This window comes from Callithrix jacchus, chromosome 17 (assembly GCF_049354715.1).
Source record: "Callithrix jacchus isolate 240 chromosome 17, calJac240_pri, whole genome shotgun sequence".
In the NCBI taxonomy this organism is placed as follows: Eukaryota; Metazoa; Chordata; class Mammalia; order Primates; family Cebidae; genus Callithrix; species Callithrix jacchus.
In genome coordinates, this window is record NC_133518.1 from 1,810,330 (window position 1) to 1,836,298 (window position 25,969).

The window sequence follows — 25,969 nt, forward strand, 5'->3', positions numbered from 1 at the left end:
TTCATTTTCTGTTCTTGTGTCAGTTTGCTGAGAATTATGTTCTCCAGATTCATCCATGTCCCTACAAACGACACGAACTCATCATTTCTGATTGCTGCATAATATTCCATGGTGTATATGTGCCACATTTTCCCATAGACTGGATTTGGAAAATGTGGTACCACTTTAATGGTAAGTCTGTGTTAAAAACTTCTGTGTGCTTCAAATATATCAATCAAACATCATTCGACATCTAATAGAAAGATAACATGGAAATAACCTTGATTTTGATGAGCTATGATAAGCTATACAGATCGATCCTTGTATTATAAGCCATACAGATCACTCCTTGTATATAGATTCAATTGAGTTAATAAAATCATCAAGTGCAGCCTTGAAAGGGAAAGATGTTGGAAAAGGGCAGCTCTGCACTGGAGGTTGTAGTGCTCTGGTTTTCAGGAAGCCACCCTCAGGCCCTCTCTTGTTACCATGGTGATGTTTGGAGAGCTTACCTAAATACTCTTTGAGATAGCAGCAAACTCTCCACATCCTTTTAGCACCAACTAGTTATGCCATTTCTTTTTCCCCCCCCCACAATTCCACCCACACTCTCATAATCTTATGAATTTGATGAACCTACATGTGTACCTCCAATGTCCAAGGCTGGAGAATGATGCTAATTTGCCTACCCAGGCCAATGAATAAAAGGATTGTTAAGTAAATATGAGGTTAGGAAAAACAAGGTTCTTCAAACAAACAAAAAAATGATATATTTGGAAGATAATGCAGGATCTGCACTACCTAATGTCATGCAAAGCCTTTTCTTAAGGCTTGGCTAATAGTTCTTATGCTCTGCCACTTATCACACTATTATCTTGTTCATACTCATCCCCCTTTCTAGCCCAAGTTTCTTCATTTATAATAAGAGATAGTTGAGCTGTAGAAGTTTCTTTAAAACATTTTGGCCAAACCCATAATAAGAAATACATTTTATATCACAACCCAGTATACACGTATACATACATCAAATCTAACACAAACATTTTACAAAGCAATTCTTACCTTTAATATATGTGATGCACTCTCAAAGTTTCTGTGCTATTTTTACATATTTTAATTGCTGTTTGTGACTTAATAGTTGACTTGTCAGCCTCATTAATGTTTCACAGCTCACAGTTTGAAGAACACTGAACTAATAGGCATCTAAGGCTCTCTATAGTTCTAGCATTCTATGATATGCATTTATCTTCTTTTTAGAATAATGGTAACAATAGCTAATAATTATTGAGCTCTTACTATGTGCCAGGCATTGTTTTAAGCACTTTGCCCATATAAACTAACTTAATTATTCAACAACTATGACTACTTTTTTGGTTGCATTTTAAAAATGAGATAAATCAATGTGACTTATAGCTGCACCAAATTTAGTGGACTACCAAAATACATTTCATAACCTATTTAAGGTGTTTTGAATATATTTTAATATTTCCATTTTATAAAATTTTGTCTTGTCTACCCTTATCATTTTAAACCCTGGAAGGTACTAGAATAAACCTGTCAGATCTGAGAAGAGAAAAAGATCAATAATCTTAATAATACTTATTACTGGCTTTGAAGTTCATATCCTTTCTTTTCTATTATTGTGAAATTGATCCTAAAACAGGCTCTTAGTAATGCCAAATCAGAGAGCATTCATACTTTCATAGGTGTGACTGCTACTCAAGTAGACAATATAATTCTTGGGGAGATGGGCACTATCAGTAGGTTGTCAGTAGAACAATACAAGTCTCCAAATATGTGCCCACAGTCACCATACATCTTTGTTAGTAGTAGTGTAAAACTAAACATTAGTGCTATTTCTTCCCAATGCCAGTAATTATCCAAATACTAAGCACCACTGCCAATATTCATCTTTCATAAATTAGCTGGAAGGACCCAGAATGTGATGAGACAATACTATTATTCATAAATTTCACTGAGCATATATAGTTTAGGGGCGGTTGATGGAATAGGATTGAAAGATTTCAAACATGTTCTCTTTGGATAAACAACAGAGATAGCTGACATTTAATGACCCATATAATAAATGCAACACCAATCCATAATTTCATTTATTTATTCCACAATACTATTGAGTATCTACTATATGCTAGATACTGATTTGCCACTGGAGATTCAGCAGCGAACATAAAGTACCTACACTAAGGAAACTTATTTCATGTTTGGTAAGCTTGGATTTTTGTATATTGCATTTGTTTATGGAGATCCACACTTGTATATTTCCTTTGGTAAAGAGACACTGGGAATAGTATGTTTTACTTATTTAAACTATTTGAGTGTCTTTTATGCATAGCAGTAATGAAGGAACTACAGGAAGCAAAAAAAGAGCAAATCAATTTCTGCTTTTGAAGAGTTTAAGATCTAGTTAATGCAGATCATAATCAGATGTTCCAACTTGGAGCACCTTCACCCCCCAGGGTACATTTGGCAATGTCTGGAGATATTTCTGGTTGTCACAACTGAAGGGGGAGGTACTACAGGCATCTAATGGGTAGAGGCCAGAGATGCTGCTAAATATTCTACAGTGCACAAGACAACCCATGACAAAAAGCTTTCAGGCCCAAAGAATCAAGAGTGCCCATGTTAAGAAACTGAGTTGTGCATACATACATTAAACTTGTTTTTAACTGCAAGTATTAGATGATAAATATCAAATGAGTGATACAGAGAAGAGAAAGATTATCCTAGACTGAATTGGTTAGGGAGGCATCATGAAGCAAATGGGGTTCAAGCTGAAGTGTCGTGTCACTCCTTCACTCATAACAGAAGAAACCCTGTTACCTCTCTGATGTCACCTCTTACCACTCTCCCCCTTGCCCCTCCACAGCTGATTGGCTTTTGCATTTCCTCAAAAATATCAAGTATGCTTCTATCTCATGGAATTTGTTCTTGTTTTCTCTGATTCAAGTGCCATTCCCCCAGAAATCCATATAGCTCACTCTCTTACTTCCTGTACATCTCTGTTCTGTTCAATCTCTTACTAGAGAGCCTTTCTGTAATCATAGTTTCTACAAAACATTAATTCCTGTTTCCTCCACTTTCTTTCCCTTTACTATGCTTTTCTGTCTCCCTAGCAAGGCTATACCTGGCCCATACCAGACACTAAAGTATTCTGTATAGAATGAGTAAATTAGTTAAATATATTATTAACAGCAGGATTCTTTAGCCCAAGCAATGAGAAGAAACTTGAGGGTAGGACCCTGACTACAGTTATCCCTAGTGGCCTAAAACAGTGCCTACTTCATATAGAGACTTCATAAATAGTGAATAAAGAATGATAAACTAGAGAGCCAAAGGAAATTAATATAAACAAAATTAGCTCACAACTGTCTTTAAAAGTATTCTGAGAACAGTTACTTCCTTCTGTGTATACTGGTACATCGAAGTACATCTGATAAATATTTTATTAGTTTTAACTATTCTTACCTGCTTTTTCACTTTACATTAATTCCCGATATATGCCTTACATTAAGCTAAGTTTCTGAAATATTTATATTAAAATTATGTGCATTTGAAGAAGTCTAAAGGCAGCCGTTTACAATCCAATTCTAGTTCTCTATTTTCATTTGCACTTAAACACTACTTCACACAGCCTACACTCAGGGAACCACTACAGATAATTATGCTAATGCTAGTCACAATAGCAGCTAATGTTTATTGCAAGCTTTGTGCCAGGAACCAACCTGGAGGCTGTGCATACATTATCTGGTTTTGTTCATACTGCAGGAAACCCATGTTACTACATTAATGTATATTAACCAACTCTAAATTACTTTCTGTTCCCGGCGCAAAGCCCAAACCCCAAACTCCTGAGCACTGACTCTGCACCCCGATTCTTGCCACTTTCTCTTATTCCTTGCCTCTAGGCATCCTCCTTTCCAGGGGAGCCACAAGTGCGTCTTCCCGTCTCTTTTTGAGAACCGTGACAACCACCGATTCCCCCTCCCCTTCCCCTGTCCTCCCTCCCCAAGATGGCAACCCTGCCAGCACAAGGTCAGACGACCTGCTAGGTAATTTGCGCATGTGACTGCCTAGTAACAGTGTCTCGAGTCCTAAGTGCACCGAACCAGAGGCGGGGTGTGAGAGCTGGTGCGCGCACCCGTAACGTCTTTGCAGCTTCGCTACGGGGCTGAGCTTTGCCTGTCAGCAGGCAGAGTAGGTATTGGCGTCAAAGCGCGCGGTTTTATTTCCCTCCGCTTTGAACGAGGCAAACTAGCTTTTGGTAGTGAAGCAGGTACGCAGTTATCCAACAATGTCTGGTGAGTCAGGACAGCCTGAAGCTGATCCCTCCTATGCAGGGATAGGTTGGCCGAACCCTGAGAGAATTTGGGCTGGGGTCCCGGGAGGGGTGATCTGAAGAGCTGGTGCCCAAGGGTGCATGTCCTGGATTCAAAAGGTTCTTGAACAGATTATAGGCTCACCTCTCCAGTGTGTCACCCCCTCGGAGGTGGTGCCTGTCATTGTGCTGGCCGTCCAAAGGTACCTGTTAGAGGATGAGCCACGTGACACAGTGCCCAAGCCTCCCCTTTATTGCTATGATGTGACTATCTCAGACGAGGTGTACCAGGAGAAGTGCTGTCTGGACCTCAGCTTGAACTGTCTCGTATATCAAAATATTCTTAAAGTTGGCATACAAATGAGAATTTCCAGACTCTCATGTCTTTACAATGAGATAAGGATAGGCCAGAGGAACCTGTGCTTAGGTAACGTCCACTGTGGGGAGACCTCAGACGCTATTTCTTTAGAAACTCCCTTCAGAAATAGAGCACATGAGGAGAAAGCAGAGAGGCTTTTAAGAGGCGGGAAGAGTCATTACTTGGCGATGTGGAATAACGAAGATCCGTATGGAGGTACCTGGTTAACAGACAAGCAACCTGAGGAACTCAACTTTAGCGGTAAGTGTTTGGAACGAATGGCAGAGGGTTATTTTAAAATAGTTTTCAGGAGCTTGCTTGAATGGGAAAAAAATGAAAATGCTTTCATATTGTTAATTGCAAGCCAGGAGTGACAGGTCGACAAGTTTTCTTGAATGACCCAAGGATGCTTAATGAAATTTGCACAGCCCGTGGTTTTTGTTGTTTTTTTCCTTGTTTCTTTGATTGCAAAAGTAGCCAATTCAGGAAGTGTCTGACTACATCTTAAAATTCAGTCTGGCATACGTACTGATGTGGGAGTCAGTATACCTTATACGTTCTTTACATGTTTAATTGTGGTGGAATTAATCTTCGTTTTATTCCCAATCCAGTTGTGGAATTAGTATGTTGTGACGGTTGAAGAGCTTATAGATTTTAATTTAGTGTAAGGGTTGTAAAAATTTGCGGTTTTGCATGTTTTAATCTTCATTCGAAAAGGATGTTCCAGAATGTATTCATTTGTACTTTACATTGATTGAAACCCTGTGTAAGAATTATGTAAATATCAGGTTTTAAATGTGTGGTTTTATGGGATGGCTTGGCATTCTCATTTTCTTGTTTCTTATTACTCACCACAGACAGTACTGATCTAAGAAGTTCAATTTTTCTGTCTCAGAAGTAGGAAGTTAACCTGAAAACACTAGCTTGTCATCAGCAACTGCTTGTCGATTAAATTTCTTCTCTAAGAAATGAAATTAAGGGGAATGATAGTACTGTATGCATGAACACGTTTGAAATGGGGAAAGAAATAAAATGCAAAAAATAAAATAAGTACTGGAAGAAGAAAGATTATAATTTTCTGCATTACTGCTTTTCAGTCCTTTTTAAAATGTTGTCACAATACTAAGTCATATGTAACCTGGCTGTAACATGTAAGAGCAACAAACTTGAAAGTAAAAGGATAACTTAGCTCAAAAAACATGATGCAATTATAGTCACATTCAGTTAAAGATGTTATAGCAATGTGTAGGCAAGGATGTCTTAAATAACTAAATTTTAAAAACAAGATAACTATTTCTGGGATTTAAAAAGATGGGATGATTTTTATCTCAAGTGTGAAATAAGGCAGTAGTGCATTGTTACTCTAAATGTTGATTACTTTAATTTTTAGAATTGAATATGTAAATGACAAATTTGTGTCCTAAAGAAGAGTTGAGGGGGTTAATACTTTGTGTTTATTTTGTCATACTATCTATTCATTAAAACCATATTTATATTACAAAAGGTAATGTCTGTGTGCCAAAATAAAACCCAATCTGTATATTTAAAACACATTATGTTAGAAATATACCACCCAAGGGTAGTAAAATGTTAGTGATAAAGTCTAGGAAGTGATCATATTGATGTTCACCATAAAATTTGTTCAATTTTGCTGTATATTTCAAATCATCAATAATAAAATATTAGGGAGAAGTGAAAGACCTGTTTTGCCTTCTCTGGTGCCTTCACTTTTCCTCTAAAAATCCCAAACTGTCAGTAGTTTGGTGTATGTCTTTGAAGAATACAAAAGGAAGTAATGTCTCATTGTGTGATTTGCTATTTCCACTAAACACATCTCAGGTATATTTCCTGAACTTCTGTACATACCATAGCATGGGTGTGTCATAATTTCTGTAATCATGCCCATGGGAATAGGTAATTTGTAATTTTAGGCACTTATTTGTTTATTAGTATTAAATACAAGCGTTGTATTTACAAACATCATTAGAATGTACACATATTTTTATTTACTATGTTCAAGTATTGCTGTTGAATGGCTTCCTTTAGTAAAATTGCTGCCTTAAAAGGTATTAGTATCATTTTTTAAATGTTGTGGATATAGACAAATCATCTCCTGAAAAGGCTGTACAAATTCACATTCACCAGCATATGTATGAGAATGCCCATTTCTCCATATCTTACTATTTTAAAATATATCTTTTGTCATTTTTCTAATTAATTTATAGAATTTCTTTGCTAAGGGGTATTACAACTTTGTCTGCAAATTGTTTTCGTGCAATCTATTCTTTTTCTCTTAACTTTGTTCGTGGTACACATTTGTGTTTTGAAACTCTTCACTAAGGTTTACCTTGTACACAGTAAAAACAAAATTTTAAAAATACAGCTTGATAAAATTTTATATACATATACACCTGTGTAACCACCACCCCCTTCCCTTCAAGATATAGAATATTTCTATATCTTGTTACCCCAAAAGTCTCCCTCATGTCTCCTCGTCACTACCCTATCTGAAAGCTAACACATATTGTGACCTCAAAGATAGCTTTAAAATGTAGAAGTTAGCCTGTGCGACAACCTTCTGCCTAAATCTCTCAGGTGGCTCGCTATTGCATTTAGGCAGCAATTCAAACTCTACCGGGGTCTCCAAGGCTGTTCATCAGAGTATGGTGAACTTTCTGAAAAGAGACAAACAGTAAATCTTTTTGTCTTTTGAAGACATATAATGTCTGCCACAACCGTTCGCTTTTGCCATTGTATATAGAAAGCAGCCTTAAGCAGTATGTAAATAAATGGGTCTGGCTGTGTTGCAATAGAACTTTATTTACAAAAGCAAGCAACAAGCAGGATTTGGCTTATAGGCTATATAGTTTGCAGACACCCTGCCCTACAGAATCTTTTACTCACCTCTAATCTCTAAGCCCTCTCCTCCACCATTATGTTCTGGGAACCAGCCTTCTTTTTGATCCTCAAACCACCAGTCTTTTTCCTGCACCTGCTTTCTCCTCTTTCTGAAAAGTTTCTTTCTATCCTCCCGTTTCAGCTCAAATTAAAACATATTAAAAGTGCCTTTTAAAATAAATATTTCCTCCCCCACTTATTATATTACCCTGCAAATGCTCTTCATATAATCATAGCATTCTGAAATTATTTTATTTAGCTGTTTTATTTTCCCCCCTACCTTTTTATAAGATCCATGACTTTTTTTTTGGCCTTTGGGCCATATCTTATAGCTTGAACAATGTCTGGCACATAGTAGGCATTCAGTATTTGTTGAACAAAGGAATGAATGAAATAAATTAATGGTTTTACTAATATTGAGCCACTTTTGAATTCCCACTTGGTCATGATTATTTTTACATCTGTTTACTTAAATTAATTTGGTCTATAGGTTTGGTTTTTGTTTTTGTTGATTTTTGCTAGGGGAGTATTTTTTGAACGAATTGTTTATATTGGTAGAATGAGTTGGAAAGCTTGCCCGTCTTCCTATGCTTACAGACATTATATGTTCATTAAAGGTTTAGTAAAATTACCCTCTAAAACTACCTGAACCTCGTGTCTTGGGCCAGGATTGGGGGTTAAGCGAGACGACTCTTGCAATTGCTTTTAGAGAAAATGATTAAACTAATAATGCTTTTTCAAGAATCCACTTTTGAGAGTAGGTAATTTGCTAGGGAATCTCATTTCACCTAGATCTCAAAGTTGTACGTAGTAATCTACATTTTTTTTACCTATCTTGTCAATTATGACTCCTTTCACAATCCTGTTGTTTGTGTGTTCACCTTTTCTAATGATCAGCCTTACCAGAACATTATTTGTTGTATTGTTGGTTTTTTTAAAGACACTTGGTTTTGCTAATAACAAAGTATATAGTGAGGAGATGTTTTCTACTTAATTTATGCTATCATCTTTAATTTCTTCCATATACTTCCTGTGCTTATAGTTTTCTTGTACTACTTTCTTGAGTTGAATGCTTGGTGCATATATTTCCTTGTTTGTTTCCTCCAAAAACATTTAAAATTTTGAAATTTCCCATGGAAATTGCTTAGGCCGCATCTCCCAGGTTTGGAAGTACAGAGATTTTATTGTTACTCATTATTGATATTTTCTTATTTTATCTTATTTTATTCTTGTATTTTTGCATTATTGAATTATTGTAGTCATTTTTGAAATAACTACACTTCAGCCCAATTATCTTCTTTAGTGTGTTCCATCTTTCAAATACATTAAAAAAATGACAGAAGTGATTTAAACAACCGTGTTGGAAACTAGCTGTTGAGATAACTTAATGTGCATCAATTCATTTTGTTTATATACGTTCATTACCTTCCTGTATTCTGTTTAGTTTTTGGGGTCTAAATTTCACTGATATTTTCAAACTTCGGGGGTCTTTGCTGCCATTTCAAGTGAGAATTTTACTGAGATGGTAATATCTTTATTCTTTTTTTATTTTTTTAATTATTTTTAATTTTTTAAATTTTTTATTGGATTATAGGTTTTGGGGTACATGAGCAGAGCATGCAAGACAGTTGCGTAGGTACACACATGGCAGTGTGCTTTGCTTTTCTTCTCCCCTTCACCCATATTTGGCATTTCTCCCCAGGCTATCCTTCCCCACCTCCCCCTCCCACTGGCCCTCCCCTTTTCCCCCCAATAGACCCCAGTGTTTAGTACTCCCCTTTCTGTGTCCATGTGTTCTCATTTTCATCACCCACCTATGAGTGAGAATATGCGGTGTTTCATTTTCTGTTCTTGTGTCAGTTTGCTGAGGATGATGTTCTCCAGATGCATCCATGTCCCTACAAAAGACACGAACTCATCATTTCTGATTGCTGCATAATATTCCATGGTGTATATGTGCCACATTTTTCCAATCCAGTCTATTATCAACGGGCATTTGGGTTGATTCCAGGTCTTTGCTATTGTAAACAGTGCTGCAATGAACATTCGTGTACATGTGTCCTTATAGTAGAACGATTTATAGTCTTTTGGATGTATACCCAGTAATGGGATTGCTGGGTCAAATGGAATTTCTATTTCTAAGGCCTTGAGGAATCGCCACACTGTCTTCCACAATGGTTGAACTAATTTACACTCCCACCAACAGTGTAAAAGTGTTCCTTTTTCTCCACGTCCTCTCCAGCATCTGTTGTCTCCAGATTTTTTAATGATCGCCATTCTAACTGGCGTGAGATGGTATCTCAATGTGGTTTTGATTTGCATCTCTCTGATGACCAGTGACGATGAGCATTTTTTCATATGATTGTTGGCCTCATATATGTCTTCTTTCGTAAAGTATCTGTTCATATCCTTTGCCCACTTTTGAATGGGCTTGTTTGTTTTTTTCCTGTAAATCTGCTTGAGTTGTTTGTAAATTCTGGATATCAGCCCTTTGTCAGATGGGTAGACTGCAAAAATTTTTTCCCATTCTGTTGGTTGCCAATCCACTCTAGTGACTGTTTCTTTTGCCGTGCAGAAGCTGTGGAGTTTCATTAGGTCCCATTTGTCTATTTTGGCTTTTGTTGCCAATGCTTTTGGTGTTTTGTTCATGAAGTCCTTGCCTACTCCTATGTCCTGGATAGTTTTGCCTCGATTTCCTTCTAGGGTTTTTATGGTGCCAGGTCTTATGTTTAAGTCTTTAATCCATCTGGAGTTAATTTTAGTGTAAGGTGTCAGGAAGGGGTCCAGTTTCTGCTTTCTGCACATGGCTAGCCAGTTTTCCCAACACCATTTGTTAAACATGGAATCCTTGCCCCATTGCTTGTTTTTGTCAGGTTTATCAAAGATTGTATAGTTGTATGTATGTTGTGTTGCCTCCGGTGCCTCTGTTTTGTTCCATTGGTCTATATCTCTGTTTTGGTACCAGTACCATGCTGTTTTGATTACTGTAGCCTTGTAGTATAGTTTGAAATCCGGTAGTGTGATGCCACCCGCTGTGTTCTTTTTGCTTAGAATTGACTTGGCTATGCGGGCTCTCTTTTGGTTCCATATGAAGTTCATAGTGGTTTTTTCCAGTTCTGTGAAAAAAGTCAATGGTAGCTTGATGGGGATAGCGTTGATTCTGTAAATTACTTTGGGCAGTATAGCCATTTTCACGATATTAATTCTTCCTAACCATGAACATGGAATGTTTCTCCATCTGTTTGTGTCCTCTCTGATTTCATTGAGCAGTGGTTTGTAGTTCTCCTTGAAGAGGTCCCTTACGTTCCTTGTGAGTTGTATTCCAAGGTATTTTATTCTTTTTGTAGCAATTGCGAATGGCAGTTCGCTCTTGATTTGGCTTTCTTTAAGTCTGTTATTGGTGTAGATGAATGCTTGTGATTTTTGCACATTGATTTTATATCCTGAGACTTTGCTGAAGTTGTTTATCAGTTTCAGGAGCTTTTGGGCTGAGGCAATGGGGTCTTCTAGGTATACTATCATGTCGTCTGCAAATAGAGACAATTTGGCTTCCACCTTTCCTATTTGAATACCCTTTATTTCTTTTTCTTGCCTGATTGCTCTGGCTAGAACTTCCAGTACTATATTGAATAGGAGTGGTGAGAGAGGGCATCCTTGTCTAGTGCCAGATTTCAAAGGGAATGCTTCCAATTTTTGCCCATTCAGTATGATATCGGCTGTTGGTTTGTCGTAAATAGCTTTTATTACTTTGAGATACGTTCCATCGATACCGAGTTTATTGAGGGTTTTTAGCATAAAGGGCTGTTGAATTTTGTCAAAAGCCTTCTCTGCATCAATTGAAATAATCATGTGGTTTTTGTTTTTGGTTCTGTTTATGTGGTGAATTACGTTGATAGACTTGCGTATGTTGAACCAGCCTTGCATCCCCGGGATGAATCCTACTTGATCATGATGAATAAGTTTTTTGATTTGCTGTTGCAATCGGCTTGCCAATATTTTATTGAAGATTTCTGCATCTATGTTCATCATGGATATTGGCCTGAAGTTTTCTTTTCTTGTTGGGTCTCTGCCGGGTTTTGGTATCAGGATGATGTTGGTCTCATAAAATGATTTGGGAAGGATTCCCTCTTTTTGGATTGTTTGAAATAGTTTTAGAAGGAATGGTACCAGCTCCTCCTTGTGTGTCTGGTAGAATTCGGCTGTGAACCCGTCTGGACCTGGGCTTTTTTTGTGAGGTAGGCTCTTAATTTCTGCCTCGACTTCAGACCTTGTTATTGGTCTACTCATAGTTTCAGCTTCCTCCTGGTTTAGGCTTGGGAGGACACAGGAATCCAGGAATTTATCCATTTCTTCCAGGTTTACTAGTTTATGCGCATATAGTTGTTTGTAATATTCTCTGATGATGGTTTGAATTTCTGTGGAATCTGTGGTGATTTCCCCTTTATCATTTTTTATTGCATCTATTTGGTTGTTCTCTCTCTTTTTTTTAATCAATCTGGCTAGTGGTCTGTCTATTTTGTTGATCTTTTCAAAAAACCAGCTCTTGGATTTATTGATTTTTTGAAGGGTTTTTCGTGTCTCAATCTCCTTCAGCTCAGCTCTGATCTTAGTAATTTCTTGTCTTCTGCTGGGTTTTGAGTTTTTTTGATCTTGCTCCTTAGCTCTTTCTATTTTGACGATAGGGTGTCAATTTTGGATCTCTCCATTCTCCTCATATGGGCACTTATTGCTATATACTTTCCTCTAGAGACTGGTTTAAATGTGTCCCAGAAGTTCTGGCACGTTGTGTCTTCGTTCTCATTGGTTTCGAAGAACTTCTTTATTTCTGCCTTCATTTCGTTGTTTACCCAGTCAACATTCAAGAGCCAGTTGTTCAGTTTCCATGAAGCTGTGCGGTTCTGGGTCGGTTTCTGAATTCTGAGTTCTAACTTGATTGCACTATGGTCTGAGAGGCTGTTTGTTATGATTTCAGTTGTTTTGCATTTGTTGAGCAGTGCTTTACTTCCAATTATGGGGTCAATTTTAGAGTAGGTGTGATGTGATGCTGAGAAGAATGTGTATTCTGTGGATTTGGGGTGGAGAGTTCTGTAAATGTCCACCAGGATTGCTTGCTCCAGGTCTGATTTCAAGCCCTGGATATCCTTGTTGATATTCTGTCTGGTTGATCTGTCTAGTATTGACAGTGGAGTGTTAAGGTCTCCCACTATTATTTTGTGGTAGTCTAAGTCCTTTTGTAAGTCATTTAGAACTTGCCTTATGTATCTGGGTGCTCCTGTGTTGGGTCCATATATGTTTAGGATCGTTAGCTCTTCTTGTTGTATCGATCCTTTTACCATTATGTAATGGCCTTCTTTGTCTCTTTTGATCTTTGTTGCTTTAAAGTCTATTTTATCAGAGATGAGAATTGCAACTCTTGCTTTTTTTGGCTTTCCATTAGCTTGGTAAATCTTCCTCCATCCCTTTATTTTGAGCCTTTGTGTATCCTTGCAGGTGAGATGGGTTTCCTGGATACAGCACACTGATGGGTTTTGGCTTTTTATCCAATTTGCCAGTCTGTGTCTTTTGATTGGTGCATTTAGTCCATTTACATTTAGGGTTAATATTGTTATGTGTGAATTTGATACTGCCATTTTGATGCTAAGTGGCTGTTTTGCCTGTTAGTTGTTGTAGATTCTTCATTATGTTGAAGCTCTTTAGCATTCAGTGTGATTTTGGAACGGCTGGTACTGATTGATCCTTTCTATATGTAGTGCCTCTTTTAGGAGCTCTTGTAAAGCAGGCCTGGTGGTGACAAAATCTCTGAGTACTTGCTTGTTCGCAAAGGATTTTATTCTTCCTTCACTTCTGAAGCTCAGTTTGGCTGGATATGAAATTCTGGGTTGAAAGTTCTTTTCTTTAAGAATGTTGAATATTGGCCCCCACTCTCTTCTGGCTTGTAGTGTTTCTGCCGAGAAATCTGCTGTGAGTCTGATGGGCTTCCCTTTGTGTGTGACCCGACCTTTCTCTCTGGCTGCCCTTAGTATTCTCTCCTTTATTTCAACCCTGTTGAATCTGACGATTATGTGCCTTGGGGTTGCTTTTCTTGCAGAATATCTTTGTGGTGTTCTCTGTATTTCCTGCAATTGAGTGTTGGCTTGTCTTGCTAGGTGGGGGAAATTTTCCTGGATGATGTCCTGAAGAGTATTTTCCAGCTTGGATTCCTTCTCTTCGTCCCCTTCTGGTACACCTATCAAACGTAGGTTAGGTCTTTTCACATAGTTCCACATTTCTTGGAGACTTTGTTCATTCCTTTCTGCGCTTTTTTCTCTGATCTTGGTTTCTCATTTTATTTCATTGAGTTGGCCTTCGACTTCAGATATTCTTTCTTCTGCTTGGTCAATTCGGCTATTGAAACTTGTGTTTGCTTCTCGAAGTTCTCGTATTGTGTTTTTCAGCTCCTTTAATTCATTCATATTCCTCTCTAAGGTATCCATTCTTGTTATCATTTCCTCGAATCTTTTTTCAAATCTTTTTTCGAGGTTCTTAGTTTCTTTGCATTGATTTAATACATGATCTTTTAGCTCACAAAAGTTTCTCATTATCCATCTTCTGAAGTCTAATTCCGTCATTTCGTCACAGTCATTCTTCGTCCAGCTTTGCTCCCTTGCTGGTGAGGAGTTTTGGTCCTTTCTAGGAGGCGAGGTGTTCTGGTTTCGGGTGTTTTCCTCCTTTTTGCGCTGGTTTCTTCCCATCTTTGTGGATTGGTCCGCTGGTCGTCTGCGTAGTTGCTGACTTTTCGATTGAGTCTCTGGGTCGACACCCAGAATGTTGATGATGAAGTATTTCTGTTGCTTGGTTTTCCTTCTACCAGTCTAGCCCCTTCGCTGTACGCCTGCTGAGGTCCGCTCCAGACCCTGCTTGTCTGGGGTGCACCTCTAGTAGCTGTGGCACAGCGAGGGATGCTACCAGTTTCTTTTTCTGCTCTCTTTGTCCCAGGATGATGCCTGCCAAATGTCAGTCTTTTGGATATAGAGCGGTCAGGGAGCTGCTTGAGGAGACAGTTTATACTTTATAGGGTTTTAATTGCTGAGCTGTGCACTCTGTTGTTCATTCAGGGCTGTTAGGCTGCTATGTTTTATTCTGCTGCAACAGAGCTCATTAAAAAACCCTTTTTTTTTATCTCAAATGCTCTGTGTTGAGGGGTTTGGGCTTTATTTTTGGATGTCCGATCAGGTGTCCTGCCCAGCTAGAAGGCAGACTAGCCACTGTTTGGCTGCCGAGGGTCCGCCCTGCTGATGTGTGATTCGCGCTGTTCCTGCAGGCTCTGCTGTGGTCTCCGGCACGCCCTGCGGCGCAGTCTCTTCCTTGTAGCGTGTTGCCTCAGCAACGTCAGGCTGCGTCAGCAGTGGGCGTGTATCTCAGTAGGGACGGGTTGCCTCGGCAATGGCTGGCTGCGTTAGCAATGGGCGTGTATCTCAGTTGGGGCGGGTTGCCTGGGCAACGGCTGGCTGCGTCAGCAGTGGGCGTGTATCTCAGTTGGGGCGGGTTGCCTGGGCAACGGCTGGCTGCGTCAGCAGTGGGCGTGTATCTCAGTTGGGGCGGGTTGCCTCGGCAATGGCTGGCTGCGTCAGCCGTGGGCGTGTATCTCAGTTGGGGCGGGTTGCCTCGGTAGTGGTGGACGCCCCCCCCCACAGAGTGTCTCGGACCGTCTGCTCGGGATAGTTTGAAATCGCGGTTTTGTTCGTCCCACTGGGTATCCCAATCCCTTCAATCCCCTGGGCTGGCCTACTGTCCAAGTCTCGTTCAGTCTCAAGTCCAGCCCTCTCAAGTCTCAGGTTGCCAGTTTAACAGGGCAACCGGACAAGTGCGCCCTGTGGGGATTGCTGGGTAGGGCCGGCCGCCGCCGCCCCGGCTGCCGGCTTTGCCAGGCAGACCTACTGCCTGGCGTCCCGTGTCTTTTTTATACTTGGGAGTTTCCCCGTTCTGTGGGCAACAAAGATCAGCCTGGAAATGCCGTTCTGACTCACCGTTTGCGGATTCAACGAGAAGAGCTCCAATCCTGGGTTGTTCTCACAGCCGGTAATATCTTTAAACCTCTCTCTTATTTTTTTTGGCATGTAATTGGCATTTCCTTTTTATTTTCTCCCTTCCTTCCTTTAATTCTCAATCTCTCTCTCTCTGTCTCTCTTTCTCTGTCTCTCTCATCTCTGTCTCTCTTTCCTTCTTTCTTTCTTTCCTCCTGACAGAGACTCATTTGTTTTCCAGGGTGGATTGCTGGCACAGATCTTGGCTCACAGCAGCCTTCACCTCCCTGGTTCTCCAGCAATGATTCTCCTGCTTCAGCCACCTGAGTAGCTGGGATTACAGGCATACACCACCACACCAGCTAATTTAGCATTTTTAGTAAAGATGGGGTTTTGCCACGTTGACCAGGCTGGCCTCAAACTCCCGACCTTAGGTGATTCACCCACCTAAGCCTCTCAAAGTGCTGGGATTACAGGTGTGGGTTATTATGCCTGACTTGTTTTCAATTCTTTAATCTCTGAACATTTAGAAAAAGCTTATTAGGCTTAAAGTTTGTTATTATACCGGGTTTTTAAAAATATAATTCGCATATTACAGAGTCTTGTTTTTAATCAATTTTATTTGCTCATTTATCTGAGAGAAATATTGACTTCCATCTATGATGATAGTTTTATCTCTCCTTACATTTCTAAAAGGTTTTGCTTTAGATGTTACTATAACATGTACAGTTTTATAACTGATTAGTGTATTACTGGTGAGTTTCACACTTATGAAATTTGCTTTTGTCACTTTTGCCTTGAATTTCATTTTTCCTAATAGTAATGTTTGCCACTTCAGCAGTCTTTTTTGGTAGCATTTTAGGACAATGATTCTCAAACATGAGAAGGCATGCATATCACCTCAGGAGTGCCAGTCAGAAAAATAACTTAAATGCTTCCTAACTCTAAGAATTCACAAATAACATCAAGAAACACTGCAAAGAATGAATGAGGCAAAAATGAGCAATTGGAATTGGAGACAAATAAGCATTCAAGTACTGACAGGTTCTAATTATACTTACAAAAATAAGAGAAAAAATTAAGCAGAAAAAAAAATTTGGAAAAGTTTGCTAATATAAAGAATATGCCAAAACTTAAGTAAATCATTAAGGCAGTATGTTTGAAATGTTGAACCAAAAAAAAAAAAAAAAAAAACAAAGCCAGGAAAATAAAAGAAAGGTATTTAAAGATATTACTGTATCAGTAAAATTCTCACTTGAAATGACAGAGAAGACCACAAATAGCTAATCAGAACACATGAAGGTCATGAAAGTATATAATCAAAATGAGTTGATGCACAATAAATTATCACAACAGTTTTCAACATTATTGTTTAAATTGATTTTGCCTTTTTTAAAAAATGGATTTGAAAGATGGAAAACACTAACAAAAGGCCATTCAACTGGAGTGTAATTATTTCAAAAATGACTACTATAATCCAATAATGCAAAAATACAAAAATAAAACAAGATAAAATACAGATTGCTCAGCACCATTCGCAGTGCATGGTTTATTAGATCTGGGGTAGGGCCGTAGAATTTACATTTCTAACATGTTCACTGGTGTTAATGATGCTGCTGGTACAGAGACCACACTTGGAGAACCACTGGAAAGGCGGATGCAGTGGCTCATGCCTGTAATTTTAGCATTTTGGGAGACCCAAGCAGGCAGATTGCTTGAGTACAGAGTCCATGTTGAGACGAGCCTAGGTCCAGACCAGCCCAGATGAGCCAAGGTAACATGACAAAACTCTGTCTTTAATAAAAATACCATAGTCCAGGCGTGGTGATTTGTGCCTGTAATCCAGCTACTTGGTGGGAGGGTGGTGAAGGGGGGAGCCTGAGTCTGGGAGGTTGAGGCTGCAGTGAGCCTTGATCATGCCAATGCACTGCAGCCTGAGCCAACAGAGAGAGACCCTGTCTCAAAAAATTTAAAAAAAGAGAGAACCACTGACCTTAGTGCATGCTTGTCCATCCCTTTATTTCCATTTTGTTTTAGGGTTGTTTCTTTTAAAAAGTATATAGCTAAGACTCTGCCTTTTGAGCAAAACCAATTATTTTTTTAAATATCAATTTAATTTATCTATATTTAATGTGAATAATGATGTTTGTACTTGTTCTTGAAATTCTTTTTTTATGTATAAAATATACCATCTTATGTGTTTCTTTTACTTTTGCAGGATTAAAATATTATTTTTATTCTAGTAGTTTGGAAGTTATACAATATATTTGTATTCTCCTAGACTCCTAGTTGCTACTCAATATTTTTGAAAAAAATTATGGGTATATAGTAGGTGTATATATTTATGGAGTACATGTATTAATATTTTAACAAAATTATTTAAACTTATGTGTTTGTTTCAGTCTCCAGAATTATTCTGAATATATAACATACTACGAATGAACAAAATAAGACATTTAGGATTCCATTTGATCACGACACAGTTGTCTTTGAGCATACTGCTATATTAAATTTGAAGTATTGTATTTAGGATTTTTCCCATTATAACTAATTTTCGTTTATAGTTTTCCTTCCTGTATTATTTCTGTTGGAATTTTTCAAGATTATTCTAAGTTTATAAAGTGAAGTGGTAAAATTTCTATGCTTTATTGGGCTCTGGGACAATTTATAGCTCAGGGAAAGAGCTATTCTTTGACATTTGTTAGAATTTTCTTGTAAAACCACGTGAACCTGCTCCCAGTTTTGGAAGCCATCATTAGTGAACTTTTTTCTTTCTTTCTTTCTTTATTTTTAAATTTTTTATTGGATTTTAGGTTTTGGGGTACATGAGCAGAGCATGTAAGACAGTTGCGTAGAAACACACATGGCAGTGTGCTTTTCTTTCCTTCTCCCCTTCACCCACGTTTGGCATTTCTCCCCCTCCCACTGGCCCTCCCCTTTTCCCCCCAATAGACGCCAGTGTTTAGTACTCCCCTTTCTGTGTCCACGTGTTCTCATTTTTCATCACCCGCCTATGAGTGAGAATATGCGGTGTTTCATTTTCTGTTCTTGTGTCAGTTTGCTGAGGATGACGTTCTCCAGATTCATCCATGTCCCTACAAACGACACAAACTCATCATTTCTGATTGCTGCATAATATTCCATGGTGTATATGTGCCACATTTTTCCAATCCAGTCTATTATCAATGGGCATTTGGGTTGATTCCAGGTCTTTGCTATTGTAAACAGTGCTGCAATAAACATTCGTGTACATGTGTCCTTATAGTAGAACAATTTATAGTCCTTTGGATATATACCCAGTAATGGGATTGCTGGGTCAAATGGAATTTCTATTTCTAAGGCCTTGAGGAATCGCCACACTGTCTTCCACAATGGTTGAACTAATTTACACTCCCACCAACAGTGTAAAAGTGTTCCTTTTTCTCCACGTCCTCTCCAGCATCTGTTGTCTCCAGATTTTTTAATGATCGCCATTCTAACTGGCGTGAGATGGTATCTCAATGTGGTTTTGATTTGCATCTCTCTGATGACCAGTGACGATGAGCATTTTTTCATATGACTGTTGGCCTCATATATGTCTTCTTTCATAAAGTGTCTGTTCATATCCTTTGCCCACTTTTGAATGGGCTTGTTTGTTTTTTTCCTGTAAATCCGTTTGAGTTTTTTGTAAATTCTGGATATCAGCCCTTTGTCAGATGGGTAAACTGCAAAAATTTTTTCCCATTCTGTTGGTTGCCGATCCACTCTAGTGACTGTTTCTTTTGCCGTGCCGAAGCTGTGGAGTTTCCTTAGGTCCCATTTGTCTATTTTGGCTTTTGTTGCCAATGCTTTTGGTGTTTTGTTCATGAAGTCCTTGCCTACTCCTATGTCCTGGATAGTTTTGCCTAGATTTCCTTCTAGGGTTTTTATGGTACCAGGTCTTATGTTTAAGTCTTTAATCCATCTGGAGTTAATTTTAGTGTAAGGTGTCAGGAAGGGGTCCAGTTTCTACTTTCTGCACATGGCTAGCCAGTTTTCCCAACACCATTTGTTAAACAGGGAATCCTTTCCCCCTTGCTTGTTTTTGTCAGGTTTATCAAAGATTGTATAGTTGTAGATATGTTGTGTTTCCTCCGATGCCTCTGTTTTGTTCCATTGGTCTATATCTTTGTTTTGGTACCAGTACCATGCTGTTTTGATTACTGTAGCCTTGTAATATAGTTTGAAATCGGGTAGTGTGATGCCCCCCGCTGTGTTCTTTTTGCTTAGAATTGACTTGGCTATGCGGGCTCTCTTTTGCTTCCATATGAAGTTCATTGTGGTTTTTTCCAGTTCTGTGAAGAAAGTCAATGGTAGCCTGATGGGGATAGCGTTGATTCTGTAAATTACTTTGGGCAGTATAGCCATTTTCACGATGTTAATTCTTCCTAACCATGAACATGGAATGTTTCTCCATCTGTTTGCGTCCTCTCTGATTTCATTGAGCAGTGGTTTGTAGTTCTCCTTGAAGAGGTCCCTTACGTTCCTTGTGAGTTGTATTCCTGGGTATTTTATTCTTTTTGTAGCAATTGTGAATGGCAGTTCGTTCTTGATTTGGCTTTCTTTAAGTCTGTTATTGGTGTAGACGAATGTTTGTGATTTTTGCACATTGATTTTATATCCTGAGACTTTGCTGAAGTTGCTTATCAGTCTCAGGAGTTTTTGGGCTGAGGTGATGGGGTCTTCTAGGTATACTATCATGTCGTCTGCAAATAGAGAAAATTTGGCTTTCTCCTTTCCTATTTGAATACCCTTTATTTCTTTTTCTTGCCTGATTGCTTTGGCTAGAACTTCCAGAACTATATTGAATAGGAGTGGTGAAAGAGGGCATCCTTGTCTAGTGCCAGATTTCAAAGGGAATGCTTCCAATTTTTGCCTATTCAGTATGATATTGGCTGTTGGTTTGTCATAAATAGCTTTTATTACTTTGAGATACGTTCCATCGATACCGAGTTCATTGAGGGTTTTTAGCATAAAGGGCTGTTGCATTTTGTCAAATGTCTTCTCTGTGTCAATTGAGATAATCATGTGGTTTTTGTTTTTGGTTCTGTTTATGTGGTGAATTACGTTGATAGACTTGTGTATGTTGAACCAGCCTTGCATCCCCGGGATGAATCCCACTTGATCATGGTGAATAAGTTTTTTGATTTGCTGTTGCATTCGGCTTGCCAATATTTTATTGAAGATTTTTGCATCTATGTTCATCATGGATATTGGCCTGAAGTTTTCTTTTCTTGTTGGGTCTTTTCCGGGTTTTGGTATCAGAATGATGGTCTCATAAAATGATTTGGGAAGTATTCCGTGTTTTTGGATTGTTTGAAATAGTTTTAGAAGGAATGGTACCAGCTCCTCCTTGTGTGTCTGGTAGAATTCGGCTGTGAACCCGTCTGGACCTGGGATTTTTTTTGTGTGGTAGGCTCTTAATTGCTGCTTCGACTTCTGATCTTGTTATTGGTCTATTCATAGTTTCAGCTTCCTCCTGGTTTAGGCTTGGGAGGATGCAGGAGTCCAGGAATTTATCCATTTCTTCCAGGTTTACTAGTTTATGTGCATAGAGTTCTTTGTAATATTCTCTGATGATGGTTTGAATTTCTGTGGAATCTGTGGTGATTTCCCCTTTATCATTTTTTATTGCATCTATTTGGTTGTTCTCTCTTTTCTTTTTAATCAATCTGGCTGGTGGTCTGTCTATTTTGTTGATCTTTTCAAAAAAACAGCTTTTGGATTTATTGATTTTTTGAAGGGTTTTTCGTGTCTCAATCTCCTTCAGTTCAGCTCTGATCTTAATTATTTCTTGTCTTCTGCTGGGTTTTGAGTTTTTTTGATCTTGCTCCTCTAGCTCTTTCAATTTTGATGATAGGGTGTCAATTTTGGATCTCTCCATTCTCCTCATATGGGCACTTATTACTATATACTTTCCTCTAGAGACTGGTTTAAATGTGTCCCAGAGGTTCTGGCATGTTGTGTCTTCGTTCTCATTGGTTTCAAAGAACTTCTTTATTTCTGACTTCATTTCATTGTTTACCCAGTCAACATTCAAGAGCCAGTTGTTCAGTTTCCATGAAGCTGTGCGGTTCTGGGTTGGTTTTTTGTATTCTGAGTTCTAACTTGTTTGCACTATGGTCTGAGAGGCTGTTTGTTATGATTTCAGTTGTTTTGCATTTTTTGAGCAGTGCTTTACTTCCAATTATGTGGTCAATTTTTGAGTAGGGATTTCTTGAAGCTACCAGTATTTCAGATGAAGAAACCGGATTTCTCATGATGTAATGTTCTATGAGATAGAAATTGTAGATCAGATATTTTACTCATGCATGCAATTGTTGACATTTCTGCTTTTCAGAAAAATAACATGTTTCAAAAACTTAATGCAGATAATAAAACCACCAAGAAGTCACAAGAATTTACAAAATGCCTAATATAGTTGAAGAAAATGACAGAAACTTCTCAGGATCCGAAGTAAATAAAGGTAATAGTTGAGAGAAATATCAACCTAAGAGGCCAGTGCTCCATTCAGATGCATCTGATCACAAAGATGTTAAATTTATGTGGGTTGTTCAGCTTCTGACAAGGCAAATTAGATAAACACAGATAAAGTGTCTGCAGCATCCAGTGTGTGCTCTCTTCCACATGTGAGAATGAAACTATGAAGTATGTTGTACACAAGAAGATGAGCTACTGGCTTGAAGCGTTAGATAAATTATATTGTACATAAAACTCAGATATGAGGTTTGTATTTAATATTTGTCCAATAAAATAAAATAATAAGAAATCAAAATAATGTGGAAAAAACTATGAGTTTGACAAATCATATTTGGAAAAGAGGCAAATGGAAAGTAAACTATTGGAAATGTAGTAAAACAATGTAATGCACAGCATACAAATGGCATATTAAAATACACTGAATTGATGAGAGGACTAATAAATTAAATCTGAGCAGAATTAATGTAGTCATATAATTTATAGAAGAAAAATTACACAGGATAAAAATATATTTATTTTATATAAAAATTAGATGAGAAGAAATAAAAAAATTGTTTCCTAGGCCGCATAAACAGGAAGGCAACATGCAAAGAATCGGTTACTATAAGTTTCCAAAAGTGAAAAAAAGTTTAGAGTGTAATGCATCAGGAAAGATAAACTAAGGAATACTTAAAAGAAATAACGGTTTTGGTTATTGTGAATACTGCATCAATAAACATAGGAGTGCAATTTTTTTAATTTTAGATGATTTCACTCTTGTTGCCCAGGCTGAAGCCCAGTGATGCAATCTCAGCTCACCACAACCTCCGCCTTCCACCTTCAAGGGATTCTTTTACCTCAGTCTCTCAAGTAGCTACACCTCTCTCATTTTGTGTTTTTAATAGAGAGAGACTTTCTTTATGTTAGTCAGGCTGGTTTTCAACTCCCTAACTGAGGTGATCCACCTGCCTCAGCCTCCCAAAGTGCTGAGATTACAGGCATGAGCAACCGCTCCTAGCCACCTTTTAACATACTTATTTTATTTCCTTTTGATATATAACCAGTGGATGCATATGGTAGTTCTATTTGTAACTTCTTGAAAAACCTCCACACTGTCTTTCCTAACAGTTGTACCAATTTAAATTCTTACCAACAGTTATAAGTGCCCATCTATAAATGAATGAAGAAAATGCTGCACACACACATGCACACACACATGTACACACACACAGAAATAATGTTCATTAATAAAACAGAATAAACTGTCATTTATGTTGACATGGATGACCTTAGAGGACATTATGTTAAGTGAAATAAGCCAGTAACAGAAAGAAAAATACCACATGATGTCACTCAGATGTGGAATTTTAAAAAGTTGATCTCATAGAAGTAGAGAGTAGAATGGTGGTTACCGTTACTAGAGGCTAGAAAGTGAAGGAATGAAGAAATGGGGAGAGGTTTGTCAAAGTTACAAAGTTACAGTTAGACAGGCAGAATAAATTCTGGTGTTCCATTACACAGTAGGGTAATTATAGCTAATTATAATGTACTGTTTATTTTAACACAGGTAGAAGAGAGGATTTTTAATTTTATTAGCAGAATGCAATAATACATGATTAAAGGGAAAAATATAAAAGTACCCTTTTTGGGTCATTGTGTGGTGTACTGAAACATCACACCTACTCCATAAATATGTACAATAATTATTTGTCAATTATAAATAAAATAGATCTTAAAGAAGGAATAGTGATTAAACTGAATGACTCCAAAAAGAAGAAAAACACTTAAAAGCACTGAGACAGAAGACAGATAACCTACGAAGCTCAGGGCAAACTCTGACCTCTGTATCAAGTCAGAAAACATAAAAATTAATATCAATAAAATATTAACACTTTGGGAGGCCAAGGCGGGTAGATCACGAGGTCAAGAGATCGAGACCATCCTGGTCAACATGTTGAAACCCCGTCTCTACTAAAAATACAAAAATTAGCTGGGCATGGTGACACGTGCCTGTAATCCCAGCTACTCAGAAGGCTGAGGCAGGAGACTTGCCTGAACCCAGGAGGCGGAGGTTGCAGTGAGCTGAGATTGCACCATTGCACTCTAGCCTGGTAACAAGAGAGAAACTCCATCTTAAAAAAATTTTAAAATAAAAGCTTCTGGATAGCATAAAAATCTATTAACAGAATGAAAAGACAACCTATAAAATAAAAGAAAATGTGTGCGTTAAAACCTAAATAGATGTTTTTTCATAGAAGACAAAGAAATACTCAACATCACTAACCATCTGGAAAATGAAATCCAAAACCACATGTGATATTGCCTTGCCCCATTTAGAATGGCCTTTATCAAGAAGACAAAAGATAACACGTTTTGATGAGGATGTGGAGAAAAGGGGACACTGTTTGTGTGAATGTAAGTTTAGTACATTTTTAGGCATTTCTTTCTTTATTTAAAACCCCCATGGAAAACTTTGCAGGTATCTCTAAACGAAAGCAAAACAAAAAACAAAAACCTAAAAATGAAATTCCATATAATCCACAAATTCCATTATTGAGTATATATTAAAAGCAAATAAAATCAGTAATTGAAGAGATAGTGGCACTCCCATGTTTATCACAGCTCTATTGAAAATAGACAAGATATGCAATCAGTCTTTGTGCCCATCGGGGATAAATGTTTAGACCAAATGTGGTGTATACACACAGTGCAATACGATTCAACCTTAGAAAGAATGAAATCCGGCCTTGAGAGCTGACATCGGCCTCTAGTGTGATTGCTCAGCACTGGCTCCTGGCCTGGTCACCGACCCTACAGCTGCGCAGTCCCTCCCTCAGGATGCCCTACCCTTGGCCTTCCAATCACTGTGGCTTTTGCAGTCCGTGAGGCTGCTGCTGCTGCTGCAGCCTTATCTTGGAATTGAAGATGTCTTATTCTGCTTTCAGGACAGAACCATGAACCCAATGGCAGCCGCAATGAGGCTCCCACTCTGCTGCTGGGCGTGACCTCTGAGCCTGCTGCATCTGCCACGACAGAGCCCACCCGCAGCACATCGCAGAGTTGCTCTTGTGAGCAGCGGCTGGGGAGGGACTGGGTCGGCAGGACATCTCTGGGCACTGGGTGAAGGAGAAACTGCAGCCGCCACATCCTGTCTTTCCCTGAGGATGTGCAGAATTACCATGAAATTATGACTTATCATCCTGTGTATTACTAATGGGAGAATTGGAGTCTAGAAAATGTTGTTAGCATTTTAGCCCACCAGTTCCCCAGTAGCTATATTTGAGTAATGAAGTGCTCCTGAATGCATCTGCACAGATTCACTTGCCATGATAATTAGGTGAAAAGTAACATGTTTGTTTTCCCAGAACACAATAGTTATTCTGGAGCTTTTAAGCACCTTTATATGTTATTAGTTAATAATTTTAAGTCAGAATAACTTATCAAAGAAAAATTTGAATGATTGGAACAAGGACTCCACAGCATCTGCTTATTAGTCCAATTCTTCTTGTACCGTATAAATTGTTCCAGGGAGAAAAAGAGAGGACCTATGAAAAATCTGATGAGTCAGCCATGAGTTTCTATCTATTATCACTAAATGTTTCAACTTTGACTGGATTCAATAAAGGTTGTGTTGTTTTGAATCAGTTTTTTTTTAAGTTGAAAGAAACCAAGAAAGACAAGAATATAGACAGTTACATTAAAAACATAGGAACAACATATTGGCCCAGGCACATTGGCTCATGTCTGTAATCCTAGAACTTTGAGAGGCTGAAGTGTGTAAATCACGAGGTCAGGAGTTCAAGAACAGCCTGGGCCTACATAGTGAAACCCTGTCTCTATTAATAATACAAAAATTAGCCGGGCATGGTGGCACATGCCTGTAGTTATAGCTACTCGGGAGGCTGAGGCAGGAGAATC

General features: G+C 38.4%; 1 pseudogene; it reads left to right on the forward strand.

The window, feature by feature from the left end:
* Positions 1 to 4,291: 4,291 nt before the first annotated feature.
* LOC144580047 (RPA-related protein RADX pseudogene) lies at positions 4,292 to 25,175 on the forward strand (annotated as a pseudogene).
* The last annotated feature ends 794 nt before the right edge of the window (positions 25,176 to 25,969 follow it).